The 18,839-nt window shown below is 44.9% G+C and overlaps 1 long non-coding RNA gene across 2 annotated transcripts in view; it reads right to left on the reverse strand.

Moving 5' to 3' along the window:
- The window catches only part of LOC119566586, a 403,844-nt gene that overhangs the window by 180,831 nt on the left and 204,174 nt on the right, over positions 1-18,839 (reverse strand). The window contains exons 1-3 of one of the 2 annotated variants that reach the window (XR_006291101.1): positions 11,804-11,910; positions 3,866-3,947; positions 2,419-2,481 (exon numbers count right to left, since the gene is read on the reverse strand). This is a non-coding gene — a long non-coding RNA (uncharacterized LOC119566586). Of the gene's footprint in view, positions 1-2,418; positions 2,482-3,865; positions 3,948-11,803; positions 11,911-18,839 lie in introns of those variants that run through there. The other variant, XR_006291102.1, reaches the window with a different exon arrangement.

Raw genomic sequence — 18,839 nt, forward strand, 5'->3', positions numbered from 1 at the left:
TCTGGGAAACTTACTCAGCGTCACAGCTAAATACGAGACGGAACAGATTATTTATCATAAGTAATTGACACACATTTCAAGGGAACATTCCGGCAGGTATTTCCAGTCAAAACTCTGAGATCTGCCTCTCCCAGACAGACTGACCAGGAGGAAGCTGTGCTGCCTTTTCAGGGGCAGTTATGCAGTGGTGTCAAGATGCGAATGAGATTTCAGACGGTCAAGACACATGAAGAGTGAAGCAGTGCTGTGGCCTCTGCTTTACAGGTTGGAGTCTCCTTTTATTTAAACCACTTTTACAACAGTATTAAACTCCATTACCTTCAGTGCAGATACCCCAGCCTGATTTGCACCAAACACAAGTCAAAGAAGAAATCAGACCCGACATATCTGTAGAAGTAGGATGGTCCAGTGGTCTGAGCACTGGCTGGTGACTGGGGTTCAAGTCCCTGCTCACCACAGACATCCTGTTTGACTTTGGCCATGTCATTTAGCCTCTGTGCCTCAGTTCCCCAGTGGTAGGAGTACTTCTCTACCCCACAGGGCAGCGTGAGGACAAATGTGTTAATGATTTGGATAAGGGGGCCATAGACGTACCTAAGATATATAAATCTCTGTCCCCTACGCTGTCCCTGAGTAAGCCACTAATCATCCCGTTAAATACATTTTGGGGATTCCATTAATATAGAGGAGATGCTGAGATCCTAAAGCCTTTATCACCTTTAAATTTATTCCTAGGTGAAGAAAAAAAATATGTTCACTTAAATATTGACGTGTGGAGAGGAGGCATGTAATGTTTCATAACTTTGGCAGTGCCATCTGATCAGTTAAACAAAATAAGACTGCTAGCCACAGCTTTGCCCTAGTACGAATCCACATCTGTGCTGCTTTTCAGCGATCCCTTTCTGTTAAAACGGTTGATTCTGGATGGTACAGATTTATCACTGGCAGCCTCCTCCTGCTTTAAGGAGTCAAAACTAAAAGCTCCAGGAGCAAAGTAAAATAAAAGAGATTCTGCTTTTTAAAACTCCACTTGCTATAAATGTTAACATGCAGCTACACCTGGGCCTTGCGCGGAGTGGATATGATTCTTTCAGTGGGCGTCAGCCTTCCTCCTTGGATCCTTGTGAGTGCCTGGTCTGGGGAAGGGATTTTAACATACCCTAGATGCATGGGACCACTTAGGGTCCCATGCATAGACCAGCCGCTATGGATATCCTCAGGGAGATCACAGACCATCACTTCCTGGTGGACATCTGGCGTGACAATTCCACCTTCACCTTTGGCTCAGTCGCACCACTCCCTGTTGGACCGCAACTCTCTGCCTCGGGTCCACCTCTTGGGGGCCCACTTCTCGGACATGCAGCCAGCCCCATTCACGGACCATCCTTTGGTGGCCGTGATTGCCTCTCTCACCTTGGAGTGGCCGGGGCTGGCCTATTGGCATTTCAATAACAGCTTGCTGGATAACGAGGGCTTCATGGCATCCCTCTGAGTGTTCTGGCTGGCTTGGTGCGGACAGAGACATGCTTTTCCTTCATTGCAGAGGTGGTGGGATGTGGGGAAGTTCCATGCCTGGCTCTTCTGCTGTGACCATGCCTGGAGGATGGGGGGAGCCAGCAGAGGGATGTGGGAATAGAGCAGCTGGAGCGGGAGGTCTTGGAGCTGGAGAGGCATCTGGCCCCCAGCCCTGGGGATCCATCCCTCTGCGGAGCGTGCCAGCAGAAGTGGGAGGAATTCCAGGTCCTCGACAACCAACGAGCTCAGGTACGTCTGTTCGATCCCACATTCGCCTCCTTTGGGAGATGGATCGTGACTCCTGCATCTTCTATGCCCAGGAGAAACTGGTTTTGGGGTGGGGGTGGGGGCGAGAAACACATCACCTGCCTCCTGACAGGGGACAGCACCACCCTCATGGATCCAGTGGAGATGTGGGGCAGGGCCAGAGCCTTCTACAGCAGCCTCTCCCCCCCCCAATCTGACTGATGTCGATTCCCACTGGGTGCTGTGAGCCAGGCTCCCGACGGTCAACGCCGGCGGCTGGAGCAGCCTCTCATTCTGGCAGAGTTCTCCGAAGCCCTGCATCTGATGCCCATCAACAAATCCCTGGTCATCAACGGGCTTACCATGGAGTTCTACCACACATACTGGGACGTCCTCAGCCTGGACCTCACCATCATCCTATCAGTGGAACTAAAGAGATGTAAAACATGGAGCTTAGAATCACTCCCAATATTTTAATCCTGGGTATGGGCCAGTGTGCTGGATATAACTTGTGTAGCTATTTTCCCCCTCTTCATTTCACTGTGAGGTGGCCAGAACACACCCAACCACTCCAGTCTGTCCTTCGCTACTCTGCTGATAATCTTTCTATGCCAAATTTCAGTGTCATTGACATTTTTAATAGAAGTCAGCTCATACTTATCTGTCTTTGATCAAGGAAAAAAGATTTACTCCAGGCATTCTCTCCCCACTCCACAGGTCCTGTCAGAAAGAGTCATTGATTTATTGTCAACATATCCAACTTCACGCTGATAGCATCTGTAAACATTTTCATCCTTTCCTAACATGTCTATCCAGAAAAGAATGAGCAATTCTTACCAATCTCCAGGAGCCCTAGTGTGGGGGTGCAACACTTCTCCTGTGTTGAGTATTTACAACAGTGTTGGGAACTCACTCTGTTGCAAGAGGTCTTCCCTTATGTGGATTTCCAGGACGAATGATCAGTCCTTTCATTATTGGCAGAGGAGTGGATGATAAGTTCAGTCCCCTTACCTGGGTCCAACGAATCTCTCTCATACACCTACACTGCTGAGCATGACATGCTAAATTATTCTTGCCTTGCCTGATCTAACAAACATTTTTAATTCCACATTAGGGGTACAATTTTCAGATGTGCCTAACTAACTTAGGAACCTAAGACTCAGATTTCAAAGCAGGCACTTACTAGCCTAAATCTCAATGACTTTCAAGGGGATTTAAATCTTCTCGTATAGACTGGGTCTTTGTGGATCTAATACGGTCAAACCGGCCAAACCTTCGAAGTGTAGATGCAGTTATACCAGTAAAAACATTTTAATACTGATCTAGCTTATGCGGGTTCCCCCAACTGATATGTGCTATATTAGTATAAATGCTTCAAAACTTGGGCTTTTACTGGCATATCTATGGTGGAAACAAAAACAAAACTCCGTAACTGACATAGCTATGCTGGCAATATTTTCTAGTGTAGGCTTGCCCTTAGGCTCCTCAGTGCCTAGGAATAGATTTATAAAGGTATTTAGGTGGCTACTGGGATTTACAGAAATGCCTGAGCAGTTATGGGCCTAAATCCCATCAAAAGTCAGAGATGTTAGGTCCCTAACCTGCTGAGGCATTTATATAAGTCCCACAAGGCAACTAAATGCCTTCGTAAATCTGTCCCTAAGTCACTTTTGAAAATGGGATCTAGAGTAGCAGAGGATCTAGAGTAGCAGAGTAGATCAGCAGTTAAAAATCTCTTCGAACCGTTCCAAAGATTTGTTTTCATGGTCTTTGTAGGGAAAAGGTTACAGGTTCTAGTGAACAGTTACTTTCCCATTGACTCCAATAAAACTGTACATGGGAGTAACTATTCTCCAACATGATTACAGGGGTCACAATCTAGTGTACAGATTTTAATAAAGATAACCTTTAATTGAATTGTCAAGCCAACATCTGGAATTCTTCCTTAGGAATATATTGAATTCTTTAGGTTTTCAGGATTGTGGCAAAGGAAATCTGTCAGGGGTTAGAAAAGGGAATATTGCTATTCTTTAGCTTGTCAAAAGACAATGTATGTAGAAGCCACTTTCAGTTAGAAAAAAAATATTAAACGAGGGCTACTTACTTGAGAATTTATTGTAGCTGAAACCATGTTGTGTGATCCTCAGCAATTTGCATCTCATGTCAGCCAAATAAAAGAAACTCACCTTTTCAAAAAGTATGCATATTAGTAAATAAATGGTTGTTTGTAACCACCATAATCTAGAAGTTAATGAGCAAGAACATAATTACTGCAGCAAATAAGCAGTTTGTTAGGGCATTAACACAACAGGTATGATTCACCCATTAATAAACCATTCATTAGCTGCTTGTAATTACTCAAGTCTTGGAAATTAATGCTGTTCATTTCAGCTGATTATTCTGAAACAGAATAGAACTTTCACAAATACATAATTGTTAAATGGAGTAACCTCAAGTGTAAAAAACTTTAAATATGGTACAAAAGACTAGCACTATTTAGCTTTGTTCCCATGGGATGAACGTCAAAATGTATGGCTTAAATTGCTCAAACAGGCAGAAAGAAATGGATTGCAGTATTGGATTGGGACACAGGAGTTCTAGGTTCAGTTCTGTGCACCACCATCAACTCCCTGTGTGACCTTGGATAGTGACTTCACTCTCCCTGTGCCTCAGTTCTCCATCTATAAAATGGGGACAATACTGCCACCTTTTTCAGTCTCTCTTTAGGCTGCAAGCTCCGGTGCAGGGATTGCCTCTATTTTTTGTAGTACAGTAGTGCCTGGAGCTGTGAGCACAATGGGGTCACAGTCTTGTCTAGGCACATAGTGGAAGGTAGTCTGCGCCTTAAACATGTATTGAAAGACAGTCCATGTCCCAAACAGCTTGCAATTCAATAAATCATCAGATATATATTTTCTAGTTCATTGAAACAGCACGCAGGAGCCTTACAATTTCAGCTGTCCTGCAAAAAGGATCTTCCTGCACAAACTCATTTCTTAGTAGAGGATATCCATCCAGGGCAGATGATACTTCATGGGTCTAGGTCTGTGCTGGGCAAGGCCATGCTGATGGTGATATAAATCTATCTACAATTCTTTTTGAGTGTAAAATATTTTCCTCCTTGTTTTCCCATCTACCTTTCCTATTCTGTCACCTACATTTCCTTACTGGAAACACATGCCTGTGTCTCAAAGAACAAAAAAATATAAAAGGGTAAGATTATCTCTAATGGCATTTATAGGCACTGAGCATAGAAACAGCAAAAGGAACGCCATCCTGTCTGCTTTCAAAAAAACTGAGGATATGCTTTCTGATTAACACATTTGTATGCAAACTCAGACTTGCCAGTTCCAGCTGCTTACTCCACTGATAGGCCCTCAATTCCTGGTCTTCCTAGAATTGACATGACCACTTGGAACATGCCTTTTTTGGAAGTAAGAATCTGAGAGTTCCAAGCAGGGTGGTGTTTAGATGTCTTGTGGACTCAATGTAAATTCTAGTTTCTCTCGCTAAACAAGAATATGGATAAGAGGTAGGAGGGGCTATAAAATCTAATTCTAATAAGTCTACTTATCTGATTCTAGAGCGCCCATCACCAGAGTAAGTAGCAGTCATAGAATATGTACAGTTGGCAGAGGGAAAATGTGCATTTTTCAGTGAATCGGATACAGATTCCAGGCTTGATTTGTTAAAATTAAAAGGCATTTATATGGGCTGAGGTTGACCGAGTTAAAAAAAAATGCATAAGAAAAGCTGGCTGAATGTATACTTCTGATGGGTGAATAAAATTGCCAGCATAATGTGAGTCTAGTTATTTCTGGTATTTGAGAGATGTCTCAGTATAAGAGGGACAAGCATAACAGAAACATTAATGACCTTTTAAGCCCCCTTCCCCCCTCAAGAATAGTGCATTTTAGCAGCTTTTTTTTCTTCTTCCCACTTGCACCAGAGAAGACTGCAAGGGACTCTGACAGCTGAGAGTCCAAGGCAAGCTTGTATCAGAGACAACATCAAACAGCACTGGCATTACAGCCTAGCAAATAGTTACCTCATTGTCATGCAGAGTTTAATTAAAAGATTAGGCTTAGAAAAAGCCATCCAAGGTGTGTGCACAAAAAGGCCAGCTCTGTGTGAAATTGCCTTTCTTGGCACACAGGATTCTCTGAGCCTTGAGCCAGTGCCATTCTGAATGCCAGCAGGCAGCTGTAGTGGGACTTATTTCAGCTGTGGAACAAAAGATGTGTTTTCCACCTGCAGTGCCTTTGCTTGATAATATTGCAATTTCATTCTCATTTTAGAGTGATGACTAAATTTAAACTCCCCAGCCATAATTAGGACAACTTAGAGTAACAATAGCAGCTAGGCACTGTAGCCTGAAGGAGGCGATGTTCCCCACAGAGCTGAAAATGAAGCAGGATATCCCAATGAAAAAGAGGAAGGTTTTACCATTCTAACTTATCTTAACACAAGACAGGAAAAAAAGGCATTTTAGTCTCAGCCAACCACCAATGATTTTAGGAGGTTAGGGAATGGAACCATCCTTTTTAGGTGGAAATCTTAGGGACAAATTTTCTAAAGCTTGCATGGGGGACAAGACCCCATGTATGCAGTCATTTGAGCTGGTCCCAAAATAGGGTTATTTCCCACTCCCCCCCACAGCCCGAGTCCCCCTCCACCAGGTGCGGGAAAAAAATGTAAAAACCCCTAAAATATTTCAGTGTGGAAATGCTGTCACAGTGGCTCCTGAGAGCTGTACTTCAGATGCCTCATGCTGCCATTCTCTTCTGTAGGGCAGGCTCTCGATACCCTACGGCCTTTCCTCTTGGAGAGAGGAGGCTGTGCATCATTGGAGTCCCTGGCCACTATGCATCAGGAGAGATCTAGTCTCACCAGGGAGCAGGACCCATAGAAGAGAATTAGGGCACAAGGCTCCCAAGTTACCACTTCTATGACACACTGTGGCAGCATCTTCAAATCAAAATACTTGAGTTAGGAGTGTTTCGTTTCGTGCCCCCCTTCCCCCCCCCCAAAAAAAAAGTCAAGAATTTTCTGCAGGAAACTAAAAAATGTTCTCAAAAATTTGAACACTCAGATTTCCGTCAAAAACAGATTTGTCAGAAAAATCTTCAACCAGACCTAGCAATCACTCTTGGATGCAAGGAGGAGGTACATATACAGTATGTAACATTTTCAAACGGGGTGACAGAGCATGTTTCAAAGTGTGTGCATGCTAGAGGATGGGTGGACAGAAGTGGGAAAGGCAGGGTGGGTGGCCCCAGTGGATAGGTGTGCACTGCCGAGCTTGGAACTGTCTAGGTTGCTCTTAACCTGGCATGATGGTTATGAAGAGGAAGAAGCTGGAGCAAGGAACATGTAGGAGAGGGTGGCAGGTGGGCATTGTCGAAAGGATGTGAGGAAAGAGGGATGGGGAAGACAAGGGAAGGGAGAGCAAGCAGACACTTGGAGAGTAGTTACCAATGAACAGACATGTTGGCTCTGAGCAGAGGCAACAAAAGTGGGAGGACCGACCTTTGAGACACTACTAGAGTTAGCCAGGCAGCTACATCCATGTAGCTTTTGCCAGGTATATTTCATAATAAGCAGGATTGGGCTCATAGAAGCAATTAGCATATATTAATGTATATTAGCATGAGTGAAATTGTGTGCTGCTTGGGGCCACAACACAAGAGAATCAGATGGGGGAGCAAACAGGTGCACCTCCAGAAGTTTTTCCATAGCACACACCATCTATCCCTGTGGGGCCATCCCCATTACAGCTGCTGGCTCCAGCATTTCCCTTGCTGAGTCCATGCTAGGCTCCATGCCTTCCAACCCAGTCTACATAGGAGCAGCATCACTCCCCAGCCCTGAGAGGGGACATGGGTTGCTGGAACGGAGCTAGGATGGACAGGTCTGCAGGTGAGCCCTGGTGCAGGAGCCAGCCCCCAGCAGTGGTGAGGAGAAGCAGCACTAACATGATGTGGGATGGCAAGGCCAAAACTGAGTGAGTGGCATTGCCACCTGGCACGTGTGGGTCACAGCACCACTCTAGTTGGGCCCTGTGGCCCCCCTGCCATGATGCCAAAGGAACCCTGAGCAGCGTTGCGATCCCTGTGTACCAGCTCACAATGCCACTCACTCAGTTTTGGACACCCACCCCATCACGATGGACAGCCGGCAGGGCCAAAACTGAGTGGTGCTGTGACCCACATGCACCAGGTTGCAACACCAGTCATTCAATATTGGCCCTGTCATGACAGAGGGCAGTGGGACACCCAGTGCTGCTTCTCCTCACCGCTGCTATCAGGCTGCGCCCTCGTTGCTGCCAAGGGACGCACCAAGCTTAACATGTGTGTGGCTGCAGGTGTCACTGGGTGCAGATGCTTTAATAGCTGCTATAATCTTCTCAGACGTGTCAGGACTGATAAGTGCTACAGCTTGTAAGTGTAGCTACTTTGACCCTGATTTGGCAAAGCACTAAAGCACATGCTTAACTTTAAGCACAGGAGTATTCCCATTGGCTTTGAGGATATAAAGATCCACATTAAAGTTAAGCATGGCCTGCAGTGCTTTGCTGATTGGGGCCACTCCATGACTCCAAAACAACCACCACCACCACCACCACCCCCCCGCAACCCTCCCCGCACACGCTTCTTCCTAATAGCAAGCATGGTACAGGATAACTAACTTTTTGAAATCTACAGCATCATAAAACTAGTTTAATTTATATATATATGTATTGTGGCAGAGCACCGGCTTTGCCTCGGGGGGTCCTGTACTTCTAGGCAGTTAGGTTTGCCATGATGCTCAGTGCAGCCTCTCTCCCCTCCTAGAGGCAAGCGTTACAGCTTACTGATCCACCTTCATCATCGGTCAGTCAACGGGTTTCGTGTAAGAACCTTCTTTAGTCCCTGTCTTCCTTCTCAGTGAGCATTTGCTCTAACCACTTAACACTTGTATAGAGATTAGATTTCAAATATAATTATTTTAGTAGCATAGTCATTGGACCTCATGATGCATTTTCATGGCAAACACAATAAATGCTCATCTCCCAGTTATGAAATTAACCCTATAAATATCATGCTTCTGCCACACCAGTGTATCCTTTTTTATCATTAATGTTTTCTTTTCAAGTTTATGCTCAAGATCTAAGATGCAGATACCAGAGAGTTCAATAGACTATCAAACTGGTCCTTGGGTCTTACCAATGCTACAGATTGTACATATGCCACAGATGATACCAAACAATACAACTGCAAGTCACTCATAAATTTGTAGAGCTTTTCTCCAGAAGGAACTATTAGATCATCTAATCTGACCTCCTGTGTGTCACAGAAAGTTAAGTTCCACCCAGTTACTCCTGTATTGAGCCCAATACCTTGTGTCTGGCTAAATCGCATCTTCGAGAAAGGCACCCAGTCTTGATTTGAAGACATCAAGAAATGGAGAATTCATCACTTCCCTGGGTGGTCTATTTCACTGGTATAATCACTCTCACCGTTAAAAAAATTCTGCCTGATTTTCAATTTGAATTTGTCTGGCTTGAGGTTCCAGCCATTGAGTCTTGGTATGCCTTTTTCTGCGAGCTTAAAAAGTCCTTTAGCACCTGCTATTTTCTCCCTGTGAAGGTACTTGGACGCAGTAATTAAGTCATCTCTCAATCTTTTTGAGATGCTCACCAGATTGAGCTCTTTAGGTCTCTCACTGTAAGGCTTTCTGCAGTCCTCTAATAAATATTGGTCATTCTTGTCTGGACCCATTCCATTTCCCACCCCAGCTTCCTTCTTAAAACATGGACACCACAACTGGATGCAGTATTCCAATAGCAGTCTCACCAATGCTATAAACAACAGTAAAATCACTCCCCCACTTCCACCTGTAGCATATGGAAAATTGTATTGAAATGACAAGTTTTAGAGTAGCAGCCATGTGAGTCTGTCTCTGCAAAAAGAACAGGAGTACCTGTGGCACCTTAGAGATGAAGAAATTTATTAGAGCATAAGCTTTCATGGGCTACAGCCCACTTCATCGAATGCATAGAATGGAACATATAGTAAGAAGATATATTATATATATATATACACACATACATACACACACACACACACACGGTGGAAGTTGCCATTCAAACTGTAAGAGGCTAATTAATTAAGATGAGCTATTATAAGTAGGAGAAAAAAACTTTTGTAGTGATAATCAAGATGGCCCATTTAGACAGTTGACAAGAAGGTGTGAGGATACTTAACACAGGGAAATAGATTCAATATGTGTAATGACCCAGACACTCCCAGTCTCTATTCAAACTCACATTAATTTTGCATATTAATTCAAGCTCAGCAGTTTCTCGTTGGAGTCTGTTTTTGAAGCTTTTCTATTGCAAAATTGCCACCCTTAAGTCTTTTACTGAGTGGCCAGAGAGGTTGAAGTGTTCTCCCACTGGTTTTTGAATGTTATGATTCCTGATGTCAGATTTGTGTCCATTTATTCTTTTGCGTAGAGACTGTCCAGTTTGACCAACGTACATGGCAGAGGGGCATTGCTGGCACATGATGGCATATATCACATTGGTAAATGTGCAGGTGAATGAGCCCCTGATGGCGTGGCTAATGTGATTAGGTCCTATGATGGACAAGTGGTCCATTTCCTCCACACTACTGTGCTAATAAGTAATGGTCACATAAACACCACCCTATACCAGAAACCTACTGACCGCTATACTTATCTACATGCCTCCAGCTTCCATCCAGGACGTCACTGATCCATTGTCTACAGCCAAGCTCTAAGATACAACCGCATTTCCTCCAATCCCTCAGACAGAGACAAACACCTACAAGATCTCTATCAAGCATTCTTAAAACTACAATACCCACTTGCTGAAGTGAAAAAACAGATTGACAGAGCCAGAAGAGTACCTAGAAGTCACCTACTACAGGACAGGTCCAACAAAGAAAATAACAGAACGCCACTAGCCGTCACCTGCAGCCCCAACTAAAACCTCTCCAACGCATCATCAAAGATCTACAACCTGTCCTGAAAAATGATCCCTCACTCTCACAGGTCTTGGGAGACAGACCAGTCCTCACTTACAGACAGCCCCCTAACCTGAAGCAAATACTCTCCAGCAACCACACACCACACAACAAAAACACTAACCGAGGAACCTATCCTTGCAACAAAGCAAACTAGATACGATTAACGTGGGTTTGAATAGAGACTGGGAGTGGCTGGGTCATTACACATATTGAATCTATTTCCCCATGTTAAGTATCCTCACACCTTCTTGTCAACTGTCTAAATGGGCCATCTTGATTATCACTACAAAAGTTTTTTTCTCCTGCTGATAATAGCTCATCTTAATTAATTAGCCTCCTACAGTTTGTATGGCAACTTCCACCTTCTCTCTCTCTCTCTCTGTGTGTATATATACACACACACACATATCTTCTTACTCTATCTTCCATTCTATGCATCCGATGAAGTGGGCTGTAGCCCACGAAAGCTTATGCTCTAATTTGTTAGTCTCTAAGGTGCCACAAGTACTCCTGTTCTTTTTGTATTGAAATGGTAGAGCCATAATTGTAAAGACTCATGGGTTTCCTGGTCCCAGGCTCTGTAAGGAAAGCACATGAGCAGCCAGCCTAGAGTAAGGTGGGGTCATTTGTCTCTCTCTAGTTTAGGAAGTAGCCTGCTTTGTGTTTTGTTGTTTGAGTTCTTGTGTAGTATTCTGAATTTTAAGAATAAAGAGGTGTTCCATTGCAACCTTCCAGCTACAGTATTTATGTTTTTGCCTAACCTTTCAGTGTGTATGCCATGACCATAACACTATCCACAAAGGGAGCACAGAGGTAGCCTAGACAATTACACATGGCAAGGTGTAGCACTGGAGGTGAGCTTTGCTTTGTTTTCTCATTGGGTTATCAAATTGTTCCCTGTAAAGGACCTGGGCCATCAGAGGTCAAAACAAAGTAATCAAAATATGTGTGTTTCCATTAATAAAGTCTCACGGACAGAGGATTTGTAAAAACAGTTCAAAGATCTTTACCTTAGGATCGTTGTTCCGGACTCCACAGCTCAAAGTCCTTAAACAACGTTTCTGAGTTTAGTCTTCTGAAGCTTGAGAGAAAGAAACCACAACCCCTTGCATTTGAGTTTCTAGTCTTATCTCCCTTGCTCAGCTTCCTGTTCCTGTTTAAAGAGGTCAGCCCTAGGGTAGAGCAGGGAGCCTCCTTGATTATAGCCAGGCTGTTCTGCTGTAAGCTCCTGGCTGACCCTTAAAGGGGTAGTACACTCCTTCCCCCTGGGCTTTGAGGTGTTCCCTCATAAATGCAGTAGCTTGCCAAGCACAGTGAGAAGAAAGAAAAATACTACCAAACTTACAGTCCTACTGATACATTAGCACAGTGCTATTGGACTTCACAGATAGGGATCAAGGGTCTTTCCTCTGAGGGAGCTGGGACACAAAGAGACACCTTCTACTTCCTATTACTCGACTTAATACGCTGAAAGACTGGCTACATTTCATTTTCACTCCCATGTAAAACTAAAGTCATGTGCTGTAGCTCTGAAGCCTGCAATCCAACGGGTCATTTGGAACTCTGTGATTCGTACATAATGAGCAATGATTAGCACGGTTACAAAGGCAATGCTTGGTAGGGTTTGCCAACTTTCTATTTGCAGAAATCCAAACACTCTTGCCCTGCCCCACCCCTTTTCTGAGGCCACGCCCCCACTCACTCCATCTCTCACTCTTGCCCACCCTCGCTCACTTTCACCGGACTGGGGCAGGGTTTTGGGGTGCGAGAGGGGCAGTGAGGGCTCCGGGTACAGGCTCTGGAGTGGGGCCAGAGAGGAGGGGTTTGGGGTGCAGGAGAGGGCTCCAGGTTGAGGCAGGAGGTTGGGGTGTGGAAGGGGGGAAAAAATCTGGGCTGGGGGTTGTGGGCTCCAGGGTGAGGCCAGAAATGAGGGGTTCAGGGTGCAGGAGAGGAATTAGGGCTGGGGCAGGGGGCTGGGGTGCAGGGGGAGGTGAGGGCTCTAGCTGGGGGTGCAGGCTCCGGGGTGGGGACAGGGTTTGAGCTACAGGAGGAGCTCCAGGCTGGGGCAGTGTTTTGGGGTGTGGGGGTGAGGGCTCTGAGCTGGGGCTGGGGATGAGGGGTTTAGGGTCCAGAAGAGGGTGCAGGGTGAGGGTTTCAGTTGGCCCTTATCTCAGGCGGTTCCCGGGAAACTGCTGGCATCTCCCTCCAGCTCCTAATTGGAGGCGCAACCACGTGGCTTTCCACGCTGCCTGCACCTGCAGGTACCACCCTCTCGGCTCCCATTGGCTGCGGTTCCTGGGGGCAAGGGCAGCGTGCAGAACCCCCGGGGTCGTCCCTCCACCGAGGAGCCAGAGGGAGATGCTGGCAGCTTCCCAAGAATCTCATGGAACCAGGTAGGAAGCCTGCCTGTGCCGCCCATGGCGGCCCCTTTTCGACCAGTCATTCCAGTCGAAAACCGGACACCTGGCAACCCTAGGCTCAGGAAACAATGCAACACACCTTCGACAAGCAATTGTCATATCAGATCAGACTCATGGTCTATCTAGCTGTATCCTGTCTTGGACAGTAGCTAATGCTTCAGAGGACATAGACACGGGAACTAGGGGTGAAGGGGGTGCTGCAGCACTCCCAGATTTTACACGGGGCCACTAGCCCCATGCCCAGGCCTCCACTCCCCAGCCCAGCGCTTGGGTCCTGGCCACACACCCGGGGCCCTATGCCCGGGACTCCACTCCTCGGGTCCCAGCTGACAGCCCCACTCCTTGGCCACTCGTCCCATGCCTGGGACTCTACACCTGGCCCCACTGCTCCCAGGGCTCTGCTCTCAGGTTCCCAGCCACTGCCCCCATGGCCGGGGCTCCATTCCTGGCCCCGTGTCTGCCCCCAGCCTTTTTCCCCTTATCCCTATCTGGCTCCCCCCTTCCCAGAGACACATCACTGCTTCCGGTCCCAGCTCAGGGGAGCGGGGGGAACGGATAGCGGTAAGGGAGCCGGCTTTCAGCACCCCCACTATTAAAAGGGTTCCAGCACCACTGTCAGAGGAAGGTGCAAGACACTTCATAATGGACAATTATGGGACACCTTGTCTTGGCTGGGGGACCTTCTCCCCTCCCAGAGAGACAGAGCAGCATTTTTCATCCCCAGGAACAGCAACAGGGGGTCCCTTCTCTCCCCTGAAGAAGCAAGAGGGTCAGCTTAACCTCCCTCAGTTCTTACACCATCAGTCAGAATACAGCTGCCTGAGGGGGTTGGTTGGACCTAGTGCAGTCTTTCATCCTCCTGCCACCCACACAGTTCTCTGCTGGGGTGGTGATGAAGAGAACACCTTGTTGAGATACAGGGGGAAGCTCACCCCTCTGAGAGCCACCGCTCCAGGCTGTATGCCAACTCAGGCAGAAGTCACTATATCACTTACTTTCAGTTCACATTTTCCATTTTTAATTTGCAGCCATGAGGGTTAGAACCTTACTTTAAAAAAATTGAGATGGCCCAGGCCTATAGTATCTCTGCCTTAATCTGTTTCTGCTTGTGGACCTCTATCATGTCCCCTCTTACTTGTCTTTTCAATCTCTCTGTACACACACCATAAGAAAATTTAGTGATCAAAACAATTTGCCAAATATATATGGGGGAAATTCAGCTTTTGCTGCTGTCCCAGCACACTGGAATATTTTAATGTACCGACACCACTCCCTCAGTTGAAAGATGGCTTCTTCCCATTCCTTTGACTATCTGAAATCTCTTTTCTTTATGCATTTACTAGAAGAGGTGGGAAAAGCTGTTACATGAGCTTTTATTCATTTTGTGGCCAAGTATCTCCAGGCATGGAAGGGAGGCCTGAAATATAGTGGAACCAACATGATTGCATGGAGGGGCCAGATAAGGAGATTGCGCACCCTCCCTGCAAGCTATGAACCTGAGCTGCTTGGTGGTCAATGCAGCAGGACTTCCTTATCACTCATCACATTTGGTGTCTCACTTATCCCCTCTGCTCCACCAACGCCAGCTGTGACTATCAAGTTGTCAATTTCTTGACTACTCATCTCTGCGCTACTTGATATAAGGGTGGCAGAACTGGGGCCCAAATAATTTCTGCTCCTATCTGCTCAGTTTACAGGTCAAAATGAGATCTTCCTACCTGACAGCACAGCAAACTCAACCCAATATTTGAAAACCAATCTGTGTTTCTTATGCTTCCTATATCATCACGAATGGCAGAGATTCTGGAATCAGAATTTAGCTGGAAATTCTTCTGATGATGGAGGAAAGCAATTAGAATATACTCATTCACCTGAATTTATATTGGTTCTACAATGCTGGCAGCATTAAAAACAAGCTTTTGTCAGGCAACTATACAAATATGACTCAGAAGACACTTATAGGAGTAAATATGGAGCATAAACAATGTGTCATTTTTACAGTTACTTTTCTGATCATAACAGTTGAAACACATAGGTGAGAAATTTTTGCAAAATAAAGTGTATGTGCTAATTCTGTTCCTATTGAAGGCAATAGGAGTTCTGCCAGTGATTTAAATTATATAATAGATAATATCAGCAAATAAAATAATATTGTTAGAGATGGAAAGAAGGAGCATTAGGACCCAGAAGCGGCTTGTGTAAACAGACTTCTTTTCTGCAGTACTTGTTCCCCTCGACCCAATTGTCGAGTAAGCCCCGAATTACGCACATCACGTATCTAAGTTAATCTAAGTTAATATGTAAATACCCACATTTACTACAAAGCCCCCCAGGCCCTTATTTAATAATATGAATGTCCATATAATTATTAATAGCTATATACTGAATATAATTATACCTGCCCCTGCTTTTACTGTTTACAGCATTAAGCATATTATACAGACATTTTTACCTTGAAGATACATTTCTTTGCAGTAATTGTAGCCACAAGTTCCCTTAATCAGCAGTTCACAGGGAAGGGAGGAAGGGGCCATGACCCTGAGCTCGTTTATGTAGCTGGGAGAGGAAGGGAGGGGGGAGATACCCTTTGTGCAAAGAAGTGTTATCCCTCAGATAACCATATTCCGTACGCAACTACAACGCTTATCTATCCTTAACCAGCAGAAAGGAAGGGAAAAGGATGGCAACTTTATCTATCAAGAGAAGAAATAGTGCTTGCCTGTGCCTCACTCCCTATTACCATGATAGCGGTTATCCAGGTCTTTACTTATCCCTTACATACCCCAACCAATATGTGACAAAATAGTTCAACTGGAAGAAGGGTCGGAGCAACCCACCCATCGATCAATAAGGTTTTTTCCTCTGAACTAACTAAATTGCAAAATCATCACAGGTGTCCACGGCAGCAAGATTAGGCCCTTAGGCAATCCTGAAATGGGATTCCTGTGGAGCCTCAGTGACTTATTTCGGTGCACACGGGTCCCCTCATACGGAGCTGATTGCAAGACAGGGGCCTTCGTCTGTAACTGTTCTTCTTATTTGGAAAATAGAGATCAACAGGCCATCATTTACAGAATCTGGTGCCTACGTCAATGGGAGCTGCTGGCTGCTCAGCCCTTTTGAAAAGGAGAGTACTTATTGATGGGCTTGATCCTGCCCCTTTTGGAGTCAATGGACAAGCACCTCACTGATTTCTGTGGTGCAGGGTTGGGTCATTACATACCCAATACAGGTGTATGAGCCTTAATTTAGGCAACTATTTTTGAAAATCCTAGTATTGCTTTTTTTTAAAAAATAGATTTAGTGGTTTTATCACTGTTCTACTTGCATGTGAAAAAGAGGTGAGATTTAATTCAACAGGACTTAATGCCCCCAAAAGAAAGCTGTAATAGCAAGAAGAAGGGAGCATTTTACCAGTGCTGTGATAGCATTAGTTATAACACCATGAATCAACTCTTGTTCCTAGAACTTTTAAAAGGTGAAGTGCCAAGGAACAAAAAAACAATGAGGGAAGAGTTTAGATAGTTTGGAGAGCATTTTAAATCAACCAGGTAACTTCCACCTTTATACCCAGTCACTTTCAAGGAGCAGATGGTGGATTAGCTTAAGTGTATGACATACCTGTCTTTAAATTGCTAAAAGCCTGGTACGAATATTAAATGGCATTCTCTCTGTTGTCAACATTAAAAAAAGCCCACAAACATGAAGGCAGACACTCACAGCTTAAAATTGTTTTAGCCTCTTTCCGAATTTTTGGATTGAAGACACTGCAATTTTTTTCCCTTTAGGTATAAAAAGGAGAATGAAGTATGAAAAACTAGTTGAAGTTCATTGCATGCAGAGACATAGGATGCATTTGTAAAACAAGCATTATAAATATTGCATCACAATGGCAGGATACATGAAAAATGCAATAGAAATGTTAGTCATAGTTGTTTGTTTCCTTAAAGATACTGGATAGATTGATCACCAGTTAAAACATTTCTTGGAGCTAGGCATGATTTGGGGAAGGACCGGGCAAGCTCCCTGCATCCTTGCTAATACACTGCAATTTCGATCTGCAATACATATTTCTTTATATTATGTACCTGACATCTCTTCAGAACAGATTGACACACAAGTGTGGTGTGATGGGCAAAACGTGTAAGCTCATTCTTAAAACAACCTTTATCCATCTAAGTACTTCTATGATCCTCGTCACTGTAATATCTGAATGTCTTTCAGGCATTGCTGACTTTATCCTCCAAAGACCCCTGTGAAGTAGGGAAGCATTATTGTCCCCAATTTACAGATGGGGAATTGGTACATTAACAGCTTAAGTGACTTTCTTGAAAGAAAGACACTCAAGCTATCTATGGCAGAGTTGGGAATTGGACCCACACATTCCAAATTCTAGGTCAAAGACTTAATCCAACCACAAGACCTTCCTTCGAGTATAGTTACTAGTAGCTATGCCAAGAATCACAAACTCAAGATTCCACTTGTTATCCAAACCAGATCTGAGCTCCAGTCACCAAAGGTAAGAGAAAGGTGTGTAGAGCTGCACCTAACCTTTGTTTCATAGCCTGAAATGATATAAAACATACTGGTCCAGATCCTGAGCAATTGTGTGGGAGCTGTGATTTGAAATACCAGTTTTCCTGAGGGATGCCTGTGTGGTCATACATCCTGGGTGATCTTTTGGGGTATGTCTACACTTCAATGATGGGACACCATTGCAGCTCATGTATACATATGTGAACCAGTTTTAACGTAGCTAGTTCTGATACCAGAGAAGTGAAGCCACAGCACCATGGGATGTACAAGCCACCTGGAACTCTGGGAAAATTACTTGGGTGGTTAGTGTGCCCCAAAGCCCATGCTGCCACAGCTTCGCTGGTCTGGTATCCGAGCTAGCTGAATTAAAATGACCTCAGGTATGTCTACACATGCTGCAATCACACCTGTCATTGCAGTGTAGGCATACCCTTTGTTCCTCAAGAAAAGGAATTCTCATTGAAATAGTTGTTCCAGTAGCATATAGTGTAGTTACAGGACATGAAAAAGAACTAAGCTGTTTTGCTCCAAACAGGTGTAAGCAGGGTCTAAGTGAATTCTTCCCTGACAGCTAGCTGGGAGCAGGAGAGACTTCAAGAGCAAACTGTATTTACATGAACACACCCACTCTGCTTAGATATCCAGCAGCCAGAGCAGTGTTATCGCTGATGTTGGGTTACAAATCACTTTAGTACTGAATGCAGGGGTAGTGAAATGTTGTTACCAATATTGTTGTCATTATTGTATGAATACAGGGAAGCAGGACTGTGCTTAACCTGTCCCAAATGAGGGGGTCACCCTCAGCTGAAAGGACCTTGTTAAGCCAGGAGCTTGAATGCCAGAGCCCTGTGAAAGTAAGAGGGACAGGTATCCCAATCAGAAGTTGTGAACCCTCCCCAAGGGTCCTTCCCACTGTTCAAAGAAAGAGCTAAATCAGCTTAATTAGGAGTCTCTTTGTTACTTTAAATGCTCAATCAGATCTGAAATCAGTTGTGGTGGGGCAGTGTTTCTGCCCTGCCTGCAAAGAGCTGAAAATTACTAAGAGACTGATGTGCAGAGGTCACAGCAAAGAGGCAGGTGAAAAGTTGGC

This window comes from Chelonia mydas, chromosome 5, assembly GCF_015237465.2.
Source record: "Chelonia mydas isolate rCheMyd1 chromosome 5, rCheMyd1.pri.v2, whole genome shotgun sequence".
NCBI classification, from domain to species: domain Eukaryota; kingdom Metazoa; phylum Chordata; order Testudines; family Cheloniidae; genus Chelonia; species Chelonia mydas.